General features: G+C 44.8%; 1 protein-coding gene and 1 long non-coding RNA gene across 2 annotated transcripts in view; one reads left to right on the top strand and one right to left on the bottom strand.

The window, feature by feature from the left end:
* The window catches only part of HIVEP3 (HIVEP zinc finger 3), a 1,736,279-nt gene that overhangs the window by 661,023 nt on the left and 1,049,684 nt on the right, over nucleotides 1–25,572 (bottom strand). The window lies entirely within an intron of this gene.
* Nucleotides 11,511–25,572, top strand: part of LOC146861358 (uncharacterized) — a 44,601-nt gene continuing 30,539 nt past the window's right edge. The window contains exons 1-2 of the long non-coding RNA XR_014979248.1: nucleotides 11,511–11,596; nucleotides 24,469–24,574. This is a non-coding gene — a long non-coding RNA (uncharacterized LOC146861358). The remainder of the gene's footprint in view (nucleotides 11,597–24,468; nucleotides 24,575–25,572) is intronic.

Genomic DNA, 25,572 nt, shown 5'->3' with positions numbered 1-25,572 from the left:
GCATCACCTCCCCTCGCAGAGAAGAACCAACGCATCCCCTATGCATCAGTAGGGACCCGACGCTTTCTTGCGTGTAAGGAACCAAAGCATCACCTTCCCTGCAACACTTTTGTTGTATAGCGTTACGCATCCTAAGATACATTGAACTCAAAGTGTCGTATTTTACATCTTACAAGAACTAAACTATTTCTATCATTTTTAGAGTACAGTATTGTGGATTTTTGTCGTTTGTGATCTTGTGTTAAGTCTATATAAAAATGCTTATTTTTATACTACATCTTGTGTGGTGTCCATCTGTAGTGTTGTCACTGGGTTACTGCATGTTTTCACAAATGCTTTACACACTGCCTCTGAGATAAGCCTGTCTGCTTGTGCCAAGCTACCAAGGGGGTGAGCAGGGGTTATTTTAGGAGTGTACCCGCTTACCCTGACTAGAAGCAAGGGTCCCTATTTGGTCAAAGGTACCTACCTCTGCCAACTAGAGACCCTCAGTTCTAACAGTAGCCACAATGCCGCAGACAATAGGTAGTGCCTATCAGATAGTGCCTTCAGGAAAGAGCCCCCCGAATGGAGGAAAAAACAGTGGGAAAACTGCTCTTATTAATAGCAAGACTCTGGTAGCTGGAAGACCAAGGGAAATGAAAGGACAGTACTGGTTATAAGGAGGACAGGGTGGTAATGGAGGATAAATTGTAAATTGATACTTGTATAGCGCACTACTCACCCGCAAGGGTCTCAAGGCGCTTGTACGAATACCGCTGTGGAACCCATCCTGGCTTTCCCTGTGAGGTGTCCACTCCTGGGCACCCCCAAGGTGGAGGCCAGGCATCCTTAGCGTTGTGGGGGCCGTTGTGGAGATTAAGCAAGCTATTGCCCAGAGTTGCAGAGTGGGACTCCATGATTGGAATGGCACCGAGGCAAGAATTATCAGGTCCGTGGAATTTTTTAGCCCAAGACCCGCCGAGGTGGGGAATTGAACCCTGGTCCCGGGCTAGACCTCTGCATCAGGGTCTGCCGCTCTAATCATTGAGCCACAGTTCACCAACTGGATATACCATGATGGGTTGCATTGGGATTGGAATATCTCTTCTTTCCTCTCAGTACACAGATGTTATGCTACCTGGGTATTGTTATGTGCTCTCTTGCCACAAGTGACCTTGTGGAAGATTTTTATGTGCCTATATTTTTGGGCATTATTAACAACGAGCAGAATGTATTTCACAAACAATTATGTATTTATACACTGAAATAATACTGTTGCTTCTGAAATTAATTCTCTATGAAGTGTAGAAGTGTGTTTATCTAGCATGTGTTAACTAGATCTCAGACTAGACATAAATGCCATCTTGTCCAAGATGGAAGCCACCATTGTCACTGATGTTTCTTCCCCCTGCCTTCTAGTCTCCTCACAAACTCTGCAGCAAGCAATCAAGCTGAGATGCATTGATGTATTTCCATTGTTATTATTGTGCTGCTCTCGATGAACTTTCAGTCACAACCTGATACATTCTAAAGTCCTTAAGCTGGTTTACTGTGCCTATTCATTCCTATAAAGCATTATTGTTCATGTATCTAGTCTTGGTCTATCATCTCCCGATGACAATAGCATAGAGGGTGCGGAATAATTACTCATGCAGTGGAATAGTGCTTAGATGTTAAGGCAATATGATGTTTATTTGCTGACGAAATGCTACATTTGCTCACCCCACCATGAGTCTGCAGATTCTAAAACTTCATATGGGAAAATAATGTATACAATGTCTCGATTCGTGGTGAGCCATAGAAGACTTTCCTGTTCTCCTACAAACGTTGTCAGTTTCTTTCCCGATTTTGCTGTCCAATTAGGACTTTTTTGCGTTCTCTGTATAAATGTAATCTAAGCCTTTATGGCATGCACTTTGTACGCTTAATTTTTGCATTTTGCAATAAAAGCATTTAACGTTTCCATTGATCTAGAACTCAATTAATGAGTGGGTCTTGTACTTAGAGAATTGTACATGTGATATGTGATGCTTTGGAAGGTGCCTTAACGCGGGACACATTGACACTCAGACCGGGATGGATGTTCAGATATAGGCCTGCCGTGCTGGATCCTTGGACAGCTAAGGCCCCTACCAAGGGGGGAAGCTCTGGTGTGAGATGAGGCCAGGGGACCCTGGGACAACTAAAGTGATGGGTCAACCGGGGACTTATTGGGACGGCGAAGGCGCAGAGCCTTGGCTGCTGCGGGTCCCACTTAGGAAAGCTAAGGTGCCACATTTGAACAGGAAGTAGCAGAGGCCTTGGAAAAAATGCCGAATACCCCACCCACTGCACCCTATTACCCTCAGTGGGAAGGATTTCCCACTACAGTGAAGGGCCGCTGAAGATGCCGTGTTATTTATTCATTTTGTTTTCAAAGCGTCACACTTTGTAAGCTTGTGAATAATAAATATATAATTCCTAGTGTGCTGTGCTTTCATCTCATGAAGTGTTGTGCCTCTGTTTTTGCTACTTGTCGAGTCTCTTCAGAGCGGTACCTCTCGTCGCAGACTGTCATGGTTCTAAAGGAATATCCTTTGATTGTAGCTGCCTTCCCCGCCTCCCCGTTGTTGCGTGTGAGGGGAGCCCACACACATGCTTTGACAGAATTGCCCCAATCCACGTGGGGCCTGCCGGATCCCTGCTGCCTGCACGCGCGAAGCTTTCTCCTGCACCTCTTCCCGTCCCTCGAGCTCCTTCTGATGAGAAACTTGTTTTGTTGACTGCTAAGAGTAGTAACTCCCGGACCCTGGAGAGATGGCGTGTCCTTTGGGAAGGCCGCCGTGTTTTTAGCAAACACAGCCGGAGCACGTGGAGGTAGCTGAGCTCCCAACAAGGCCACCGCCACACACACGTTTGGGATTTCCAGGAAGGTGCGCGGCGGCCGGACGGGAGGAAAGCTATCAACAGCCTGAGAACAGCCCGTTAACAGCGTTCAGGAGGAACTGACTGGAAGGGGATTTCCAGAAAACAAGTTCACTTGTAAATGTAAAATGATTTATACGTCCGTGAAACACTCTTCCACCCACAGTAATCACGTGCGTAACAAAACCTGAAGCATTTATATATTTTTTAAGTTTTACACAAAAAAGTCTGTTAAATGTCTTACACACATATGCGCAAGCTCACACAAACATGTTTGCACACATGCACCATGAGCGCGCACAGGGGCCATATAGCGGCAGCTATTTCTAGCACCTGATGGATAAAACATCGTATAAATCCACAAGTCTGTGCACTCTTCAAGGTTTATAAGAAGATTTGTATTCGACATCCACTGGTGTTTAGCTATGAGGCGATGTACACGATTCTCTACAAAAACAAAAGATGTGTGGAATAATTAAATTAATCTAAGCCACTGGTAATTACTCTGGGACTCATTCCAGTCCAATGTTTTTTTTGGCCTGCTATGCTTCTCCACACAGAACATGGAAATCAGGTTTTGTCCTGCTGCAACAGGAATAGTACAGGCCGCACTACAATGCCTGATCCCCTCAGAATAGGAAACAAGTAACCCCAGACCAGTTTCAGCGTATTTGATCCTTGCCAGAGAGGTGTGGCATGATTCCTAGTGCTAAGCTAGCTGTGATCACACCCCAGCCATACCAAGCAGTGGCGGTTGGTGGCAAATCACACTGGAGAGGCACAAAAAATATACACACAATAACTACACAGAATAATATTCACATACAAAAATCACTTACCTTACACTGCCTCTCAATATTCTGCACTACGTCCTCCTTGTTGGACTACAGCATGTCCTGAGAGCGTGAAGCCCACAGCCAAATCTCTAATCCAATCAAGGCACTGTTCTCATGCTGTTAAGTGGCATGAGCAAAGTGTCTTGATTGGCTAGAGCGGGCTGGCTCCATGCTCCAAATGGCACTGCAGGTATATGCCTGTTCTCCAACCCGGCTGGCCGTAGCAAGGTAGTCAGCCAAATCAACATGCGCACTTCAAACTTAAGTGGCCCCTCCTCACTGCTGCCAATCATTAGCAGCAATGACGCCCTGGTGCCGCCCTGCCCTTTATACTCCAATTGCTGGCAGAAAGCATCAAAAATAAAATGGTAATAAAATCATTTTGTTACCATTTTATTTTTTACGCTTTCTGCCCAGCAGTGTCGGGGGGGGGGGGGTAATGCTACTCCACTCCCACAGAGGAACCGCCACTGATACAGAGGCACTTATGGCCTCACACTAATGAGACAAAAGGTGATGATGGAATGCATGAATTAATCTCAGGTGCTGGTAATAACTACAGATCACATTCCAGTCCATCTTTTTTGTCTACTTTTCCACTTCAGACTAGAACAACTGTCATGAAAATGTGACTAAGCTCTGCAGCAATAAGAACAGTTGCCAGGCCAGGCCTGCCCTGAATGACAAACTACTCTAGGCTGGTGTTCGCCTGTTTGGGTCGAGTCTGTGAAGTGCATCTTCATTCCTATGGCACAGCGCTCATGGGTGCCATGTCTGGCCATACCTGGCACACTTAGGACATCACATGGAGGAAAACATAAAGCTGAGGGGTTAAATGCTTATATTAATATCAAACAACCAGCAATTGTGGGATTCAGTTGACTCCATATGTGCAACGGATGTGCTCAGGTCAGGGGTTGTTTGTCTTCCTGTCTGGAGCTGACCAGGGCTATCAGCTTAGGCTGGTTGTTCCTATTGGAGCAAGAAGAAGGCTGATTTTTATGTGGCTGGCATCTGTCTAGAAAGATCTGAAATGTGACTAAAACGATCATCAGTGGCTGAGATTATTCCAAGCATTCCTTCCCTCACTTTCTGGTTTGATGCATGATTCGCCAGGGTCATCTTTTACATAAGTGAACCAAAGAAGCCCCTTCAGCATTAATGGCGCAAGACACACTATGGACATCAGTCTGCTTCTGCCAAAGATGCCCATTAAGTGCACAATAACTGTCCTCTTCCAACATTTCCAGTTCATGTTAGAAGCTTTTCATAGCACAACATTTTGAGGAGAGATGGGCAGCATCCACATATCAATCAATCAAACCGGATTCATAAAGCGCTGCTAATCACCCGCGAGGGTCGCCATATGCACAAAAAAGTAAGAAAACTGGATCTATATCTGGTCAAGAATAAGAATCCAAAGTTTTTGCATAGTGAAATGAGCAATGTTCAGTTGGAGTGTGGAGAATGCTGGGAAGTGAGGGTAAGAACTGATGGTGAACTAACGTCAACCAAAGCAAGACGGCCATTAGAGAGAGAGAGAGAGAAATGGATAGATAATACGACACAGGAGTAAAGAAGGAGAGGCGGAGAGCTAGACAGAGAGAGAAAACATATAAGTTGTCACATTAATGTTGTGTGAGACCCACCTATACAGTGCTACGAAAATTAGACTGATATAACATATACTGGCTCCAGTGCTCACCAAAAGTTAAGCCTGGCTGAAGACGGCTGAAATGCCAGAAACCGGTCCTAGGAAGCTTGTTTCCGGTCCAGGGAAGACATGGCTTGGCAGTTCGGGCTGGACTGTTCCCATGAGGCACAGGGTCAGACTGATTTGCATATGGCCATGTCTGAACTGGGGTGGCAGAGTGGGCTAAAGAACAGTGATGGATTGAACCCAGATCAGTTGACTGGGGGTGAGTGCTTGCAATGTTCAACACTCCATCCATCATTTCCTTTGGGTTTTTGCTTTGTTCGCCATAAGTTGGCAGGGTATGCTCAGACGTGAGTCCCTTGCTCACTTTGCCACTGGATTCAAGCAAGCCTGGCTGAAGACGGCTGAAATGCCAGAAACCGGTCCTAGGAAGCTTGTTTCCGGTCCAGGGAAGACATGGCTTGGCAGTTCGGGCTGGACTGTTCCCATGAGGCACAGGGTCAGACTGATTTGCATATGGCCATGTCTGAACTGGGGTGGCAGAGTGGGCTAAAGAACGGTGATGGATTAAACCCAGATCAGTTGACTGGGGGTGAGTGCTCGCAATGTTCAACACTCCGTCCATCATTTCCTTTGGTTTTTGCTTTGTTCGCCATAAATTGGCAGGGTATGCTCAGACGTGAGTCCCTTGCTCACTTTGCCACTGGATTCAAGGAAGCCTGGCTGAAGACGGCTGAAATGGTTTCAATAAACATTACATAAAGAATTGATCATTCAGTGAGGCAAAAGGAGGGCATCTTGGGCAGCCAGCACAAAGAGAAACAACCGCTGGTAAGCATTGTTACCCCTCAAGGGACAGATTTTACAGAGAGTAGGTGAGATGTGCTATGCCACCTCTAGCATAACTGGTACCCAGTATGATGTCAGCATGTTCAGGTGTGGTGCTCTGCAGTGCAAGAAGCTGTGCCCCAGCGAAGAGGAAGACACCATTGTGGTAATGGAGGATGAACGGGATATACCATGATGAGTTGCGTTGGGATTGGAAAATCTCTTCTTCACTCTCAGTACACATTTGTTATGCTACCTGGGTACTGGTGTGTGCTCTTTTGCCACAAGTGCCTGTGTGAAAGATTTTTGTGTGCCTACATTTTTGGGCATTATTAACAACGAGCAGAATGTATTATCACTCACAATTTTGTATTATCACTCACAATTATGCATTAATACACTGAAATAATACTGTTGCTTCTGGAATTAATTCTCTATGAAGTGTAGAAGTGTCTGTATCTAGCATGTGTTAACTAGGTCTCAGACTAGACATAAATGCCATCTTGTCCAAGATGGAAGTGACAACTGTTGCTGATGTTTCTTCACTCTGCCCACTTGTCTCCTCGCAAACTCTGCAGCAACCAATCAAGTTGAGATGCACTGGTTTATTTCCATTGTTATTGTTGTTCTGCTCTCGATTGACTTTCAGTCACTAACTGATACATTCTAAATTCCTGCCGCTGGTTTACTGAGCTGATCCATTCATATAACGCATTATTGTTCATGCATCTAGTTTTGTTCTATCATCTCCTGATGACATTAGCATAGAGGGTGCTGAATACGTATTCATGTAGTGGAATAGTGCTTAGGTGTTAAGGCAATATGATGTTTATTTTTCATGTGCTTTCATTTGCTGACGAAATGCTACATTTGCTCACACCACCATGAGTCTGCACATTCTGTTACTTCATATGGGAAAATAATGTACACAATGTCTCGATTCGTGGTGAGCCACAGAAGACTTTCCTGTTCTCCTACAAATGCTGTCAGTTTCTTTCCCGATTTTGCTGTCCAATTAGGATTTAGAATAATTTCAGATTTTTGCGTTCTCTGTATAAATGTAATCTAAAGCCTTTATGGCATTCACTTTGTAAGGTTAATTTTTGCATTTTGCAATAAAAGCTTTTAACTTTTCCATTGATCTAGAACTCAATTCATGAGTGGACCCTTGTACTTAAAGAATTTTATATCAGATTTTTGATGCTTTGGGAGGTGCATTAACGCGTGACACTTTGCCTCATAAAATTGATGTTTAACACCGTCTCTGACCCAGTGAAATGTGAGATCTCTGATAGGGGACATTTTGGGGTGTATAACTTATCAGAGTTCCCCACGCACACAATCTCATGATACTAATGTTATGTTATGGCCACTTGCTATAGTACATCGATTCACACCCAAAGGTGTTACTCAGCGCTTTGCTACTCGGGGTCGGTACAGGATTATCAGAACAACCTTGTTTTAATAGTCTTTTGAACTTGTCAATTTCTGAGCACATACGAATTTGCAGAGGAAGTTTGTCCCTGTGAAGTGGGGGCAAGATATGAGAACGATCTGCTTCCGAATCTTGAATTGTGGATGTGAGGGATCCTTAATAAAGCTTTGTTTGCGGACATGAGTAGTCTGGTGGGGTGGTGAGTTCTGTCTGTTGTGCAAATAAGCTGGTAATGAGTTGGTTGGGGCCTTGTGAGTCAGGAAACACAGCTTAAAAATTATGCTTTCTCTAACTGGCAACCAGTGCAAGGCTTTCAAGATGGATGCAGAAGAGGAGCTTAAAGGGAGGTTGCAGATCAGCTGGGCGGCCGTGTTCTGCACAACCTGGAGCTTGGACAGCAGTGTGTCATTGGCTGCAACTAGCAGTGCATTCCCATAGTCAAGGTGACTTGGAATCAAGGCCTGGACTCGGGTTTTCCTTGAGGAGGATGACAGCCACAGACTTTCTTTAATAAGAGCATTGTGGCAAAACAAGACCCACAGGTCACACTAACTGAATAAAGTCAGATCCAGTTTAATGCCAAGGCTTGTTACCTCCTGTTTTAGGCATGGGGCTGGACCTAATTCAACCAGCCACCAGTCCGCTGACCAGAGTTCCTGAGCCCTTCCAAACAGCACAATCGCATTCTTGTTACAGTTCAATTGAAGACAGTTCCTTGTTATCCAGCTAGCAATATTCCTCATGCAGCCCGCAAACAGAGATTTAACCTTATCCAGGTCCTGCCCAAAGGAAATGACGGGCTGGATACGGTCTCATCAACTTGAAAAGAGCACTATATAATACAATAAATGGACCAACAGTTGCACGTTCATTTATTGAGCTGAGAGTATGTGGCTCTTCATTACATGTCTACGGATAAGTTTGATCTTTGTTCCACAGGCAGCACGTGCCAGAGGATGGTCACCTGCACTCAGAATCACTGTCCTCCAGCGTCCTACTTGTTTGCTTTTGGCAATTACATTAATGTACCGCAGGGGTGCTGTCTGGTGCAGTAATGGTGGAATATTGAACATTAGGACTAGCGAGCCTCGATAAGTAAATGCAGTGTCAAAAAGGTGTCTGTTGATGGGTAGGTAGCCATGGGTGAGAGACGTGGCCTGGTTTCTCTTGCTCCCAGTGGCCAAAATGTAAGAGCATTCAAGCATCAGTATTCTGTCATTACATGGAAAATGGATGTAAACAGGGCAAGATAGATGCTGGTAGCATAATCCAGGCTTGAAATAGTATTTGGAAGCATAGATTCAGCCTTGTGTGGAAAGCTAACTATAGGACACAATTTGCAGAGCAGATTCAAATTTAAAAAAAAGTCTGATGAATCAATGAGATATTGTTCCTCAATTCAGTGCCGACGCATTATAATTGGAAATTGCAAAGGCCAGGTGGCAGGTGCGGTGGTATGGTCAATGTCTTTGTCTCTCATCCCAGGCAGCACCGTGCACAAAATTGTTACATTGGGGTTTGGAATCGTACCAGCTTGGATCTATGAGGTGAGCTCAATGTCAGGTTTTCAAAACAACCACTATGTAGTTGAGTTCCATTTATATTCATTCTATGTACAGTGATTGTATATATCCTGATAGTCTGGCATGGAGCCAAACCTCTAGAACCAACATTGGACACCCCTTTACTTATGTGTCTAACAGTTACCTATCTGTGATTTCCCAGGATAGCCCCCACCCTCCCACACACTTTTCGAAGCCCAGACTGTGACTTTTCACTGGTCTTGTTGATAGGAATCCATTCTGTTGCTGCTTGCAGTTTAGTAGCAGTACTTTGTGAACTTGTTTGAACTCACTAATCAGTCATATTAAGGATTTTCTTTATTTAAAGTATACTGTGGCTGACCCAGTGCATATTTTTGCAGGAATTTCTGGTCTCGTCTGTGAGCTATCACATGGCAAATTCGGTTGTATCTTGCATATGTGGCCAGAGGGGCAAGTTGGAACATCACTTAGGGGATGTTAATGGTCCTAGCCTGGGGCTAACCGGACTTCAGATATGAACTTGTATACCATACAGAAGTGGACCGCAGTCCAACGTACAAGAAGATTTCTTTGTTTACAGGTGCAGATGAACTAACACCCCACTGGAGGATCAAGATATTCTTATTCCAGCCTGTGTCTCCTTCGGCTACACCTAGCATTGCATCAAACAAACACTCATGCAAAAAAGCCTTTAAACTCTTCTGAACTTTGCGTTGGCCACCTGGTATTTCCCTTTTGTCCAGTAAGCATCTGAGCTAGTTAAGCTGTGAAAATGGATAGTGGAGGACCCCAAGGCCCAGTTAATAAGGGGAGGCAACTTGAACATAACGCTACAGGGAGACTTGGACAGGGTGACCATGTCATGAAGGCAACCCAGGCCAGACACATGTCTATAGGTGTTGTTCGATGCAACTGTGATGGCAGATCGGTGGAAGGAGACACACTTCCGGAAGTTGCAATAATCATATGTTTCCAATTCAATGTGCTCCCTGTCACGACTGAATTACTTGCTAGTGCCGAGACACAGGATGAGGTGCTTTAGATACTCGGACTGTTTACCCAGGGGTATATCTAACCCCCTAAGATTGCTAAAGCTCAAGTGAGGGTGGGATGGAGACTGGACCCATGGGAGCTGACAGACTGGAATATGTGACGCTCGATACTGCAAGATACTGACAACGATTTCCAGGTGAACACTGGGATGGTAGACACCAGTGTTAACCTGTGGGAAGCTTATAAGACAGTTCGGTGGGCATACCTGGGGTTAAAATGGAAGGGAGAAAGAGTGTAGGGAGCTGGAGAAAAGGCTAGTACAAGAGGACGGTGAGTATATGGCCTCTGCCACGCAGAAGCTTGAAAAACACATAGAATCGATACAGGGAGGGTACATAAGCCTGACCACTTAAGAGGCAAGAGCGTAATACAGAAATAAACAAGCTAGTCTATACAAAGTGGGCAAACAGGCAGAGAAGCTATTGGCATAACTAGCCCCGGCAGAGACAGCAGGAGACATTGCATAGGCATTCGTGGATCACCTGAGCCGGGTATATCCATTGAGGGCACTAGGGGACCAAGGGCCTGGTAGAGTTCATCAGAGATATTGCAGTTCTAAGGCTAGGGGAGGAAGCTTGTAATGCCTTGAAGGATGAGATAACAGACAAAGACATTTCTGAGTTCTTGACCCAGTTAAAAAGCAAGACCTCTCCGGGTCCAAATGGATTCCCACCGGAATATTTTTAATGTGTGAAATCTAAGACTGTGAACCTCCTCCAGGCCATGTTTAATGAAGCCAAGAGAATGGGAATAGAAGCCAGGGACCTGAGGCAGGATAACATAGTGCTCATTTACAAGGAAGGGAAACCGTCTGAGAAGTGCTCCGTCCTCCTGGAGGCCGATCTCGCTTCTCAACATGGAAACTAAGGTCCAAGCAAAGATACTGGCAAACTGCCTGGACTAGGTGGTGGACACAATCACTGCTCCAGATCGATCGGGATTCATGCCACACAGAGCAACAAGATATAATCTGAGCCAGGTGTCAGGCACACAGAGATTGAATGGGAGAGGCAGCAATATTACTGACCCTTGATGCTGAGGAGGAATTTGACTCAGTGCAATTGCCATATCCGGTAAGGGGGCAGCAGACACTCGAGTAACACTAAAATCTTCTGTAACACTAAAATCTTCTGTAACACTAAAATCTTCTGTAACACTAAAATCGCTACCGCACATAGAGCGCCAGCGCTATGTAAGCCCCTGGCTCGGCGTCGTCCCCACCAATCATAACACTGCCATTGCAGAGTTGTGATTGGCTTAGTTGAGAGAGGCTGCCTGCTTCCTGTTCCTGCCAGTGGCAGGAGTCCATAGAGCAGAAGCAGGCGCCGAGAAAACGCGGGACCCGGCCTGCTGACAGGTAAGTTAAAAAAAAATATATTAAATTACCCCCGCCCCCTTCTCCCCGCTCGACCCTCCACGCGCCCCTCCACGCGCTACCCCCTAGAAGAACATAACATTGCACAGAATGGCGAGAAGATAGGAAAGATATTGCATTACTTTCACGCACAGAAAAACTATACCGTATCAGTTTGAGAGACAACGGCACAATTACCGGGGGGCATTGGCTTGACCGGGGAGATGCACTTCAGTTCAGATAATGCTGAGGAGAGTGAGCCACACCCACATGGCCATACATTTAAGACTGAATGCGTGATATTAATTTGCATTTGGTTTGAAATGTGTGTCTCTGATCGACTATTTCCATGCATTTCAAATGCGGTTCTAAGATCTCATCTCACCATTAGTGAAAGACAGCTAACTGTTTGAGCTGGTTTACATTGTCTTAGTAAATAAACTGCTTCTCACAAATTCTCTCTGTAACCGTCTGGTGTACGGACTGCAGGCTGGCACAAAACAAATCGCCGTGCCTCCATTCCCCTCCTGGACAAGGGCAGAGGAATGTCAGAATCGATCGGAGGAATCAGGGAAACGAAGAGCAGAGAGGACACGAGAAATAGCGGGAAAAGAGTGCAGAGGGGAATCTGTGTTTATCACAGCGAGTCAAGGTGGAAAATCAGCATGGATGGCAGACTGCAATGAACCTGCACCCCTATATTCAGCCCCATTCAGTGACAATGTCCATCGTTTACTGGAGGACAGCTGTGTCCATCCTCGGTCGAGGAGGGACGGATCTAACCTCTGAGTGTCTAGAGGAATTCTGCTTCGATGTAGTGTATGTAAAATGAAGAATTGTGACTATGCTAAACATCTGACCTCTATTTGGACTTCAAGAACAGGCGTTGGTCTTCCTTGTTGTATGAGAATAAGAAGAGAATACAAGATAAAAAAATGATTTTTCCCGAGACCATGAGTGGAACTAATAATTTTCTAAGAGACTCGAATTTTACTACATTCCAGCGTGTGCCCCAGAGGCAGAAGATAATCCATGGATTCATGAAAAAAGCCTTTGGTAAACACACGACTGGAACAGCTATGTGGGAAAGCCAGAAGATAACACAGTGGCAAAAACTTGACAGCAGGCAGGTGGAAAGATCAGAGTTTTTATGTTGAAGCAAACAACAGCCATACGCAATGCGTTTAAAACCAAGGAAAGGTGGCAATCTTCGTCAATCTCAACCCAAACATGCATTTGTTTGTTTACACATGTTTTATAAGGCAAACGTCTGTCAGCTTTCAACCACTTCAGAGATTTCCAGGACATTGTTATTACCTTTATATGATTTACACAATGTAGTAGAAGTAGTAGAGAATGGAGAAGAGATAGTTCTGTTTTGGCACCAGTATACATTTTCTGGGAACACTTTGGGGAAAGAGTGGTGGGGTCAGATTAATGTAGTAAAAATGGAGGGTATGCAATTGGCTCTCTCTTGGTAGAAGTTGGCAGAGTCCAGACCTGACGTAGCATGGGTCTTCAGTCTATTTTTTTTTACATTGTGATCAGGGTTGTGAGATGACCACTCAACTAGTGGTGAGCGAAATTTGTGTAATTTGTTTTTGTGCGATTATGTGAGATTTTGGGGAAATTATTCGCAATTAGACGAAATGCAAATCCATCATATTTTAGTGCGTAACATGTCCTCATGTCAATTTTCACCACAACGGCAAACGTCATACTAAAAAATACCCCACGAAAAACCCAAGTCTGTGAACAGCAGCTAAGAGCATTCTGTTTGTTTGCATTGATGGCATATTATCCCGCAAATGTTGGCATAATTAGGCGACCTGGCCTAATGATGTTAATTTGGGAATTTCGAGTAATAAGTGTAATAAAAAATTACAGGTAATTTCCAAATCATGCAATTTCACTTTCAATTACACCCAGCTTAATTAACTGAGTTGTGGGCCTGAAGGTTGGTTTAATGGCACGCATTATATAATATATTGACTGACCAATCCTCCAGACTTGAAGGTCTTTCATACAGTAAATAATGAAGTTAAGGGACCTTGTTTTAAGTTAAACATTGATGGAAAAAAGCAAACTTGAGAGGGAAGTATGTATCTTGTATGGTTGCAAACCTGTAGTTCAATGACTGTCTCAATAAGTAGTTTTGAGAAGTGTTCTAAATGTAAAGAAAGTGGTTTCAGCTATCTAGAATGGTCCAAACGTATTCCTTGGTTCGTTTAAAGTTATAAGTAGGTTTATTTTTGCTGCAAATCCTTCCAAAAAAGTGCAGAATTCAAAAAGCAGTTTGCACCATTTAGTGGTTAATTTGTAAAAAACATAAGTGCAGGGGTCTTCGCCAGGAGGCAGCTTGCACAAGCCCATTTCTCCTGTTAGTGCTCCCCAAAACAGAACCAACTACTAGCCATGAAAGTGGGGAGAGGATGTGGCATAATGGCCCAACTTCCGAGCTGGGGAACCAGGTTCGAGTCTCGGTGGTGCATTCCATATAATGAATCTGTCCTTAACTAGTGCTCATGAAAAGCGCTTGTGTTGATAATTAAGTGCTAAATTACTTTAGCAGCAAGTAACAAACACTATTATTTTTGTTTAATACATACCAGGCGTGCCTTCAGCCTCCAGGTGGCCAAACATCAAAGCTATGGAAGCGTCATTTCAATTAACCTTCTACCAATATTCACACCGGAGAAAACACACGTGACCACCTCCATTATTTTGGCCTGACATTCACTTGAATCTCATGTGGAGAAATAAATTTGCCTACCGCTTGTGTTGAATTAATTCCTATGTACAAAGTAAGTTCCACTGAAACCTATGTTCTGATACAGGGTGCAAGTACCTAATTTCTGCTTAAAATGAAATTCAAAACCAGTAAACAAAATTTCCCAGATACCATCTCGTGCATCCCTTCCACTACATAAAAAATGCAGCGCCTTACCATGCTTTAATAAATCAGAAGTCAACAGTCACACTATCCAAGCAGTAACTTTTGAACTGCAATGCAGCAGATTATTACAGATCATTTCTGTTACATGAATATTAATTTTGGGTGCTCTTCTGAAGATATGCCAATCCTTTTTTTATTTATTTATTTTGTTTATAGACGCTTTGTATTATAACAACTATAGCAACACAATAAGTGAAGATAGCCATTATTACATCTGTCATTATTTTCTAGTGGTCTAACAATGAAGGTCGCTATATAGTACAGAGTGATTAATAATCCACCTTATTATAACAATTAGCATAGCATCAAGATGCAAGAGCATGTGTCACAGCTTGTCATCAGGGCCAGACAGGCCATAGCAGGCACTGGGCGTTTTCCCGGTGGACCGAAACGGTTGGGGCTGGTTTTGGACTAGTAGGGGCCGTTTTTTAGGTCTCGCCTGGCTATCGCGTAAGCGATCGCCCAGCGAGACTCTAGTAAGGGGCTCCCAAAAGTGCTCCCAAAAGCGGATTGCATGGCGAGCACGCGCACAATCACATGCATCATGCCGCCATGCAATCCGTTTGGCATCGTACTTCAAAGGGTCCGCTCACCCGCCTGGAATACACTCCCCCGCCAAGCGCGTGCGCCACGCTCCGCCGGGCTTGTCTTGTTCGTCTTTTTAAACATTCACGTTATCATGTGCTTACAAAAGCCTGCATGTTCGAAATGAGTTTCTTTATTTTCAGAGCGAAGGGCTTTACGATGTACGTCTTTAACATTATTTAATGCCAACAGAGCGCTGTCTTTTTACATTTTTGTTTGTTTTTAGGTTGCCATGAGCACATAACTGCGCTGCACACTAAGCTTTATATTAATAGCAGCGCACATACTTTTTGTAGTGCAAGTTAGTACTTTGCTTTGTTTACTTTGCTATTATTCCAGTGGACATAATACAACTGAGCACACAGACTGATGTCTGATGCCTGATGCTTGCGGATGTCTGATGCCTGATGCTTGTGGATGTCTTATGCCTGATGTCTGATGCTTGTGGATGTCTGATGCATGATGTCTGATGCTTGTGGAGGTCTGATGCCTGATGCCTGATGTTTGTGAATGTCTGATGCCGGATGTCTGATGCCTGATGTCTGATGCATTATGTCTGATGCTTGATGTCTGATGCCTGATGTCTGATACTTGTGGATGTCTGATGCTTGTGGATATCTGGTGCCTGATGTCTGATGCCTGATGTCTGATGCCTGTCTGATGCCTGATGTCTTATGCTTGTGGATGTCTGATGCATGAAGTCTGACACCTGATGTCTGATGCATGATGTCTGATGCATGATGTCTGATGCCTGATGCCTGATGCTTGTGGATATCTGATGCCTGATGTCTGATGCTTGATGCTTGTGGATGTGTGATGCCTGATGTGTGATGCTCGATGTTTGATGTCTGATGCCTGATGCTTGTGGATGTGTGTTGCCTGATGCATGATGTCTGATGCTTGTGGATGTCTGATGCTTGTGGATGTTTGATTCCTGATGTCTGATGCTTGTGGATGTCTGATGCTTGTGGCTGTCTGATGCCTGATGTCTGATGCTTGTGGCTGTCAGATGCATGATGTCTGACACCTGATGTCTGATGCATGATGTCTGATGCATGATGTCTGATGCCTGATGTCTGATGCTTGTGGCTGTCAGATGCATGATGTCTGACACCTGATGTCTGATGCATGATGTCTGATGCATGATGTCTGATGTCTGATGCCTGATGTCTGATGCTTGTGGATGTCTGATGCCGGATGTCTGATGCTTGTGGATGTCTGATGCCTGATGTTTGTGAATGTCTGATGCCGGATGTCTGATGCCTGATGTCGGATGCATTATGGCTGATGCTTGATGTCTGATGCCTGATGCTTGTGGATGTCCGATGCTTGTGGATATCTGGTGCCTTATGTCTGATGTCTGATTCCTGATTCCTGATGCCTGATGCTTGTGGATGTGTTTTGCCTGATGTCTGATGCATGATGTCTGATACCTGATGTCTGATGCTTGTGGATGTCTGATGCCTGATGCTTGCGGATGTCTGATGCCTGTGGATGTCTTATGCCTGATGTCTGATGCTTGTGGATGTCTGATGCCTGATGCTTGTGGATGTCTGATGCCTGATGTCTGATGCCTGATGTCTTATGCCTGATGTCTGATACCTGATGTCTGATTCCTGATGTCTGATGCTTATGGATGTCTGATGCCTGATGTCTGATGCTTGTGGATGTGTGATGCCTGATGTCTGATGCTTGATGCTTGTGGATGTGTGATGCCTGATGTGTGATGCTCGATGTTTGATGTCTGATGCTTGTGGATGTGTGTTGCCTGATGTCTGATGCATGATGTCTGATGCTTGTGGATGTCTGATGCTTGTGGATGTTTGATTCCGGATGTCTGATGCTTGTGGATGTCTGATGCTTGATGTCTGATGCTTGTGGATGTCTGATGCCTGATGTCTGATGCTTGATGCTTGTGGATGTGTGATGCCTGATGTGTGATGCTCGATGTTTGATGTCTGATGCCTGATGCTTGTGGATGTGTGTTGCCTGATGTCTGATGCATGATGTCTGATGCTTGTGGATGTCTGATGCTTGTGGATGTTTGATTCCTGATGTCTGATGCTTGTGGATGTCTGATGCTTGTGGCTGCCTGATGCCTGATGTCTGATGCTTGTGGATGTCTGATGCATGATGTCTGACACCTGATGTCTGATGCATGATGTCTGATGCATGGTGTCTGATGCATGATGTCTGATGTCTGATGCTTGTGGATGTCTGATGCCTGATGTCTGATGCTTGTGGATGTCTGATGCCTGATGCCTGATGTTTGTGAATGTCTGATGCCGGATGTCTGATGCCTGATGTCTGATGCATTATGTCTGATGCTTGATGTCTGATGCCTGATGTCTGATGCTTGTGGATGTCTGATGCTTGTGGATATCTGATGCCTGATGTCTGATGTCTGATTCCTGATTCCTGATGTCTGATGCTTGTGGATGTCTGATGCCTGATGTCTGATGCTTGATGCTTGTGGATGTCTGATGCCTGATGCTTGTGGATGTGTGTTGCCTGATGTCTGATGCATGATGTCTGATACCTGATGTCTGATGCTTGTGGATGTCTGATGCCTGATGCTTGCAGATGTCTGATGCCTGTGGATGTCTTATGCCTGATGTCTGATGCTTGTGGATGTCTGATGCCTGATGCTTGTGGATGTCTGATGCCTGATGTCTGATGCCTGATGTCTTATGCCTGATGTCTGATACCTGATGTCTGATTCCTGATGTCTGATTCCTGATGTCTGATGCTTGTGGATGTCTGATGCCTGATGTCTAATGCTTGATGCTTGTGGATGTGTGATGGCCTGATGTCTGATGCTCGATGTTTGATGTCTGATGCCTGATGCTTGTGGATGTGTGTTGCCTGATGTCTGATGCATGATGTCTGATGCTTGTGGGTGTCTGATGCTTGTGGATGTTTGATTCCTGATGTCTGATGCTTGTGGATGTCTGATGCTTGTGGCTGTCTGATGCCTGCTGTCTGATGCTTGTGGATGTCTGATGCATGATGTCTGACACCTGATGTCTGATGCATGATGTCTGATGCCTGATGTCTGATGCTTGTGGATGTCTGATGCCTGATGTCTGATGCTTGTGGATGTCTGATGCCTGATGTCTGATGCCTGATGTTTGTGAATGTCTGATGCTGGAAATCTGATGCCTGATGTCTGATGCATGATGTCTGATGCTTGATGCTTGTGGATGTGTGATGCCTGATGTGTGATGCTCGATGTTTGATGTCTGATGCCTGATGCTTGTGGATGTGTGTTGCCTGATGCCTGATGTCTGATGCTTGTGGATGTCTGATGCTTGTGGATGTCTGGTGCCTGATGTCTGATGTCTGATTCCTGATGTCTGATGCTTGTGGATTTCTGATGCCTGATGCCTGATGCCTGTGAATGTCTGATGCCGGATGTCTGATGCCTGATGTCTGATGCATTATGTCTGATGCTTGATGTCTGATGCCTGATGTCTGATGCTTGTGGATATCTGGTGCCTGATTTCTGATGCCTAATGTCTGATGCCTGATGTCTGATTCCTGATTCCTGATGTCTGATGCTTGTGGATGTCTGATGCCTGATGCCTGATGCTTGATGCTTGTGGATGTCTGATGCCTGATGCTTGTGGATGTGTGTTGCCTGCTGTCTGATGCATGATGTCTGATACCTGATGTCTGATGCTTGTGGATGTCTGATGCCTGATGCTTGCGGATGTCTGATGCCTGATGCTTGTGGATGTCTTATGCCTGATGTCTGATGCTTGTGGATGTCTGATGCCTGATGCTTGTGGATGTCTGATGCCTGATGCCTGATGTCTTGTGCCTGATGTCTGATACCTGATGTCTGATTCCTGATGTCTGATGCTTGTGGATGTGTGATGCCTGATGTCTGATGTTTGATGCTTGTGGATGGGTGATGCCTGATGGCTGATGCTCGATGTTTGATGTCTGATGCCTGTGGATGTGTGTTGCCTGATGTCTGATGTATGATGTCTGATGCTTGTGGATGTCTGATGCTTGTGGATGTTTGATTCCTGATGTCTGATGCTTGTGGATGTCTGATGCTTGTGGCTGTCTGATGCCTGATGTCTGATTCTTGTGGATGTCTGATGCATGATGTCTGACACCTGACGTCTGATGCATGATGTCTGATGCCTGATGTCTGATGCTTGTGGCTGTCTGATGCCTGATGTCTGATGCTTGTGATTGTCTGATGTCTGATGCCTGATGTTTGTGAATGTCTGATGCCGTATATCTGATGCTTGATGTCTGATGCATGATGTCTGATGCATGATGTCTGATGTCTGATGCTTGTGAATGTCTGATGCTTGTGGATGTCTGGTGCCTGATGTCTGATGCCTGATGTCTGATTCCTGATGTCTGATTCCTGATGTCTGATGCTTGTGGATGTCTGATGCCTGATGTCTGATGCTTGATGCTTGTGGATGTCTGATGCCTGATGCTTGTGGATGTGTGTTGCATGATGTCTGATACCTGATGTCTGGTGCTTGTGGATGTCTGATGCCTGATGTCTGATGCTTGTGGAAGTCTGATGCCTGATGTCTGATGCCCGATGTTTGATGTCTGATGCCTGATGCTTGTGGATGTGTGTTGCCTGATGTCTGATGCATGATGTCTGATGCGTGTGGATGTCTGATGCTTGTGGATGTTTGATTCCTGATGTCTGATGCTTGTGGATGTCTGATGCTTGTGGCTGTCTGATGCCTGATGTCTGATGCTTGTGGATGCCTGATGCATGATGTCTGACACCTGATGTCTGATGCCTGATGTCTGATGCATGATGTCTGATGTCTGATGCTTGTGGATGTCTGATGCCTGATGTCTGAGGCTTGTGGATGTCTGATGCCTGATGTCTGATGCCTGATGTTTGTGAATGTCTGATGCCAGATGTATGATGCCTGATGTCTGATGCTTGTGGATGTCTGATGCTTGTGGGTGTCTGGTGCCTGATGTCTGATGCCTGATGCCTGATGCCTGATGTCTGATGTCTGATTCCTGATGCCTGATGCTTGTGGATGTCTGATGCCTGATGTCTGATGCTTGATGCTTGTGGAGGTCTGATGCCTGATGCTTGTGGATGTGTGTTGCCTGATGTCTGATGCTTGATGCTTGTGGAGGTCTGATGCCTGATGCTTGTGGATGTGTGTTGCCTGATGTCTGATGCATGATGTCTGATACCTGATGTCTGATGCTTGTGGATGTCTGATGCCTGATGTCTGATGCTTGTGGAAGTCTGATGCCTGATGTCTGATGCTCGATGTTTGATGTCTGATGCCTGATGCTAGTGGATGTGTGTGGCCTGATGTCTGATGTATGATGTCTGATGCTTGTGGATGTCTGATGCTTGTGGATGTTTGATTCCTGATGTCTGATGCTTGTGGATGTCTGATGCTTGTGGATGTCTGATGCATGATGTCTGACACCTGATGTCTGATGCATGATGTCTGATGCATGATGTCTGATGTCTGATGCTTGTGGATGTCTGATGCCTGATGTCTGATGTTTGTGAATGTCTGATGCCGGATGTCTGATGCCTGATGTCTGATGCATGATGTCTGATGCCTGATGTCTGATGCCTGATGCTTGTGGATGTCTGATGCTTGTGGATGTCTGGTGCCTGATGTCTGATGCCTGATGTCTGATGCCTGATGTCTGATTCCTGATGTCTGATTCCTGATGTCTGATGCTTGTGGATGTCTGATGCCTGATGTCTGATGCTTGTGGATGTCTGATGCCTGATGCTTGTGGATGTCTGATGCCTGATGTCTGATGCCTGATGTCTGATGCCTGATGACTGATGTCTGATGCTTGTGGATGTCTGATGCCTGATGTCTCATGACTGATGTCTGAGGCCTGATGCTGTGGATATCTAATGCCTGATGTATGATGCCTGATGCTTGTGGATGTCTGATGCCTGATGTCTGATGCTTGTGGATGTCTGTTGCCTGATGCTTGTGGATGTCTGATGCCTGATGTCTGATGCTTGTGGATGCCTGATGCCTGATGTCTGATGCTTGTGGATGTCTGATGCCTGATGTCTGATGCCTGAAGCAGAATTTTAGAGTAAATAGAGAGCAAATAAATTGGCCTCAAATTTCATGGCTGGGCAGAATCAGCATTAGCCTTCTTCAAGAGGGGAAGAACCATGGCCTGCTTCCAAGCGGATGGAACCGTAGGATCTTGTAAGGAAGCATTGAGTAGCTCTATGATTAATATCATTGATGGTAAATCAAGCTGCTGTAGTGTTGAGACAGGAAGAAGATCACAAGGGGAGCCTGATTTAATACTGCCTAGGATCTTTTTAAAAGAATAAATATCAAGAGGCACCCAGGATTCTAACTTAGTGATTGGTTCAACCGTGCAGGTAAAGTCACAGACAGATGTCAATGGAGAAGGGACCGTTTACTGGGTTTTGCAAAGTGACGAATGTGTTTGTTCCACTTTATTTACAAAAAAGTTGGCAAGATTGTCGCATTGTTGTTCATCTAAAATAGGAGGTGTGAGCTGTGTATCAGAACCAGCTAATTTTTTGACCGTCGTAAATAAGGTCCGCGAACAATTCTGCGCGTTAGAAATGATGGAGGAAACATAATCAGCCCGAGCAGATTTACAATGGGCTTGATACTCTTTTAAAGCTTTTTTATATTTCAGTTTAGAGTCAGGTAAATAGATCCTCCTCCAGTGTCTTTCCAGAGCTTTGCACTTAGTTTTCTCAGCTTTTAATGACTCCGTGAACCAAGGAGCAGGGGATCAATGATTATAGGATCTTTTAGGTGAAGGTGGAAGACAGTGATCAAGAGCATTAAGAATCCAGTTATGTATTGTGGCCAAAGAGGTGGTCGATATTTGATCTATAGTGGGGGCACTATCCGATAAGAGTTTATTAAAAACATCCATATCTAGTTTACCCCAGTTCCTGGATTTGGATTGAATTCCAGGTGGAGCTATGATCGGATTCACCGAAACTGTCCAGTGAAATTTGACTGCATAGTGGTCGGACCAACATAGAGGGAGAGCAGGAAAACAATGAACATAGGATGGATTAGAAAAAATAGGATCAAGTAAATGACCTGCTGTATGCTTCGGGCCGTTATTGCAGAGCAGCAGATTCATAGCTGCAAGGTCAGAGATCAGTGAACTGCTTATTGAACCTTCAGGGTTTTCAAGATGAATGTTAAGGTCACCCAGAATAGTGAAATTGGCCGTTTTGAGAGGTAAGGAGTGATTGCACCCGGAAATGACGCAGCCCAGGGGCCTTATGGTCCGGGGGGGGGGGGCGATAAGCAAGAATGCCAGAGAATGTAAATTGAGGGCTCAAAGTAAGTTTAAATAAGGCTGCCTCACAGCCCGTAAAAGGTAAATCTTCCAGTTTACATGTGTAGGGGATTTGTTTTTAAATTACAGCAATGCCACCTCCCCTCCCAAGATCTCTATCCTTTCTAACTATGGCATAATTGGTTGGTAAAGCAGAAGCCACATCAGGCCTTGAACTCATATGCAGCCATGTTTCAGTTAAAACGATGGCATCTGGATGTTCACTGTTTAAAAAGTCAAATATGTCTGCTTTATGTTTTGGAAGAGAGCGACAGTTAATATTCCAAAAGGTGAAAATCTTATTAGAAGGATTGTTACCTTGGGAAAAACAGTGAACTTGTGAACAAGGGGTAGTGTCAGGAATTGAGCTGCTCTGTTCTCTAGAAAGTGTTTAGCAAAATGTGAAATTACAGCAAGGGCAGTTAGTGGCATCTTCCATAGGCTGGAGTAACTTACAGTCAGGAAGAGAGGAGCCACAATATTTCAGCAACTGCTCGGAGGAATAACATAGTAGCTTTTGAGGGTATGTAATATTTTGGCCTGGATTTGTGGTCCCTGGTCCCGGCCGGGCGCAGACGGGCTTGCCTTTGGCACGCCCGCTGTGCGTCGAGCAGGGCATCCAGTTTTTATTTTGGGGGGAAAGTGGCCACTAGACTGCTAACCTCCCCAAAACTGGAAGTCGCCTATGTGTATGGTTTATAAGGCGGCGCATGACATCCAGCAAGAAGTTTTTTGTACAATCAGCTGGAGCTGCTTTGTGGCTTGTGGGTGAGGATGGTGTGTTGTACTATATCTGTTGACTTGAGGATTGGGGAAAACATTAAAGTCACCCCCAAATTTGTATCTGTGTGCCCAGAGCAAGAAGAGGGAGCCAAAGTTTTTGCAAGAAACCAGAGTCTTCTATGTTCGGGCTGTATATGCAGATTATTACTACTTTTGTACCTTTGCAAGAAGATGTATTTACTATCTTGGTTACAGATGTTTTGTAATGGGCAGAATAGGCCATTCTTCCTGATAACAATGTGAAACCCCTGGAGTATGTGGAGAAGGATGCTACGTATATGAGACCCATCAGTTTTGACTCCATGCAGGCTGTCAAGTTTGTCTCCTGGAGTAAACTTAGGCCGATCTTTTATCTATCTAGGTAGGCTAGTATGAGCCATGCCTTGCATGGGTCACTGATGCCATGCATGCTCTATGTAAGTATCCTGATGAAGATTTATATCTATGACAAATTGACAAGTGGTGTCTTATCACCTTCCACTGTCTGTCTGTTAGGGTTGTCTGCCTGTGGTGTATAACAATGGGGGACTTCTGTTGTAACCATAATACTGCTGTTTATCACAACAACCCTACCCTCCCCACTAACTCTGACCCGCATATTTCAGAGATTCCAATTTTAACACCTCCCTCCTCTCCCCAATGTAGACATTGTAACACAGAAACAATTGAGGATGGTACCAGGAAATGAAGTGTTTGCTTTTTTCAAACAATAAACCAATTGAGAAAAGGAATGGTCATGGGTAACCTGTTAGTCAGCTGTAGCCAACTCAATACAGAGTTGTGGCCTAAGCTAGTGTCACCGGGCATCTATATTTGTGAATGCATGACTATAATATTCTGGTGGGTGTAAGTTAAAACCACATTTATGTGAGTGCTTGGGGGTTGTGTCAATACATCAGGCCCAACTAATAGCAGCCAAGGGCACCCCGCGACTGGCAGGCCAGTTGCAATACCTCCATAGTGCCTGCAGTTGAATTCAGAGTTAAGGACTGTAGTGTTCCCCCAACATTAGGGTGTTTGACCTCAAAAGATGTAAATAACTGTATTCATGTTCAGCATGCCTTCATATGAACCTGGTCAGTGTCACTGTGATGTTCAGGGTCATTTTGATTGGCTTTCCAATTTTTCATGCATTATTAGAGGTGGATTACAGATGTTTGCGGCACAATTTTAATTCCATCTTTGAATCCGTAAATATCAGTGGTTTTCCTTCTAGGTTGATGTGTTGCTTGGCTGGATATAGTAGCATGTACAGCACCACTGCATTCTGGAGCAGCCTCTCTACCAGAAGAACATTACGGTGCATCGCTTGGACTGCCAAGGTGAAGTTCACATAAACAGAGATCTTGTGTTAGGTCGCGGCATTCTATGGAGGGCTTTAGTATTAGGTCTTGGAAATTTAACAGGCATACAATGTTTGGGAGCACTGAGACCTGTGCACCTGTTCTACTGAAAACAGGAGCTTTTCCATGCTTATCAGTTGCTCGCTACTACAGCTCATCACATCTTCAACATTCGAAACTGCTTACTATAGCACTTTAACCCTGTCATCCTGCTTGTCCTTACTTCTTTACTTTCATGTGGTCCATAAACTGTCTTTATAAATGGTAGTCTGTGCACCAATTGCTTCCCAGCTCAGTTTTGTCTCTATTGCCAAATTTCCTGATGAGTGATGGCACTCCTGATGCAGCCCAGTCCCTGCAAGCAGGTACCACACCCAGCCTCGCCCTGCAGCTTCCAGGTCATGTGGTTTAGTCGCGGGCCAAATCATCATTTACAAAGTGTGTTGTATCCTTATATCCAAGCCTCACGTATAGCAGCAGCTGGAATAGGGTTGAGAGTCCAGCATGGGGCCACCTCCGCTCCTTTTTTTAAAAGTTTTCTTTATAGCATAAAGAAATAAGTAGAATACAGCGATGACTGTAGACATATATCTTACAAATATAAACACATCCATTGCAGGTCTTCCATCTTTGCACCCCGCAGTCCCACCCAAAGTGGTCCCACAGCTAGAATTGTCATATTATATTGATTATTCCAAAGCCATTGGAACAGTCCCTCCAATAGGAGTGCACAGCATTATCCTACTTTCATTCCATCTCCCCCAGATCTACCTCCATTCACGGGGACACCCCCTAGATTGGTAGACTGCTTTTTCCACCAGCATACACAAGTCCATGTCTGCCTCCCAGTCTTTTAACTGTGGAGTGGTTGGGGCTCTCCACATTTTAGCTATTTTTCGCTTGGCCACCATAAAACCCAGCGTGATCAAGCGTCGGTCTGTATTAGACAGGTCTGTTGCCCCCCACATATTCAAAAG

The sequence above is a fragment of the Triturus cristatus genome, chromosome 3_1 (assembly GCF_964204655.1).
Source record: "Triturus cristatus chromosome 3_1, aTriCri1.1, whole genome shotgun sequence".
Classification (NCBI taxonomy): domain Eukaryota; kingdom Metazoa; phylum Chordata; class Amphibia; order Caudata; family Salamandridae; genus Triturus; species Triturus cristatus.
The sequence above is the reverse complement of the archived record's forward strand: the minus strand, read 5'-3'. Positions and strand labels throughout refer to the sequence as shown.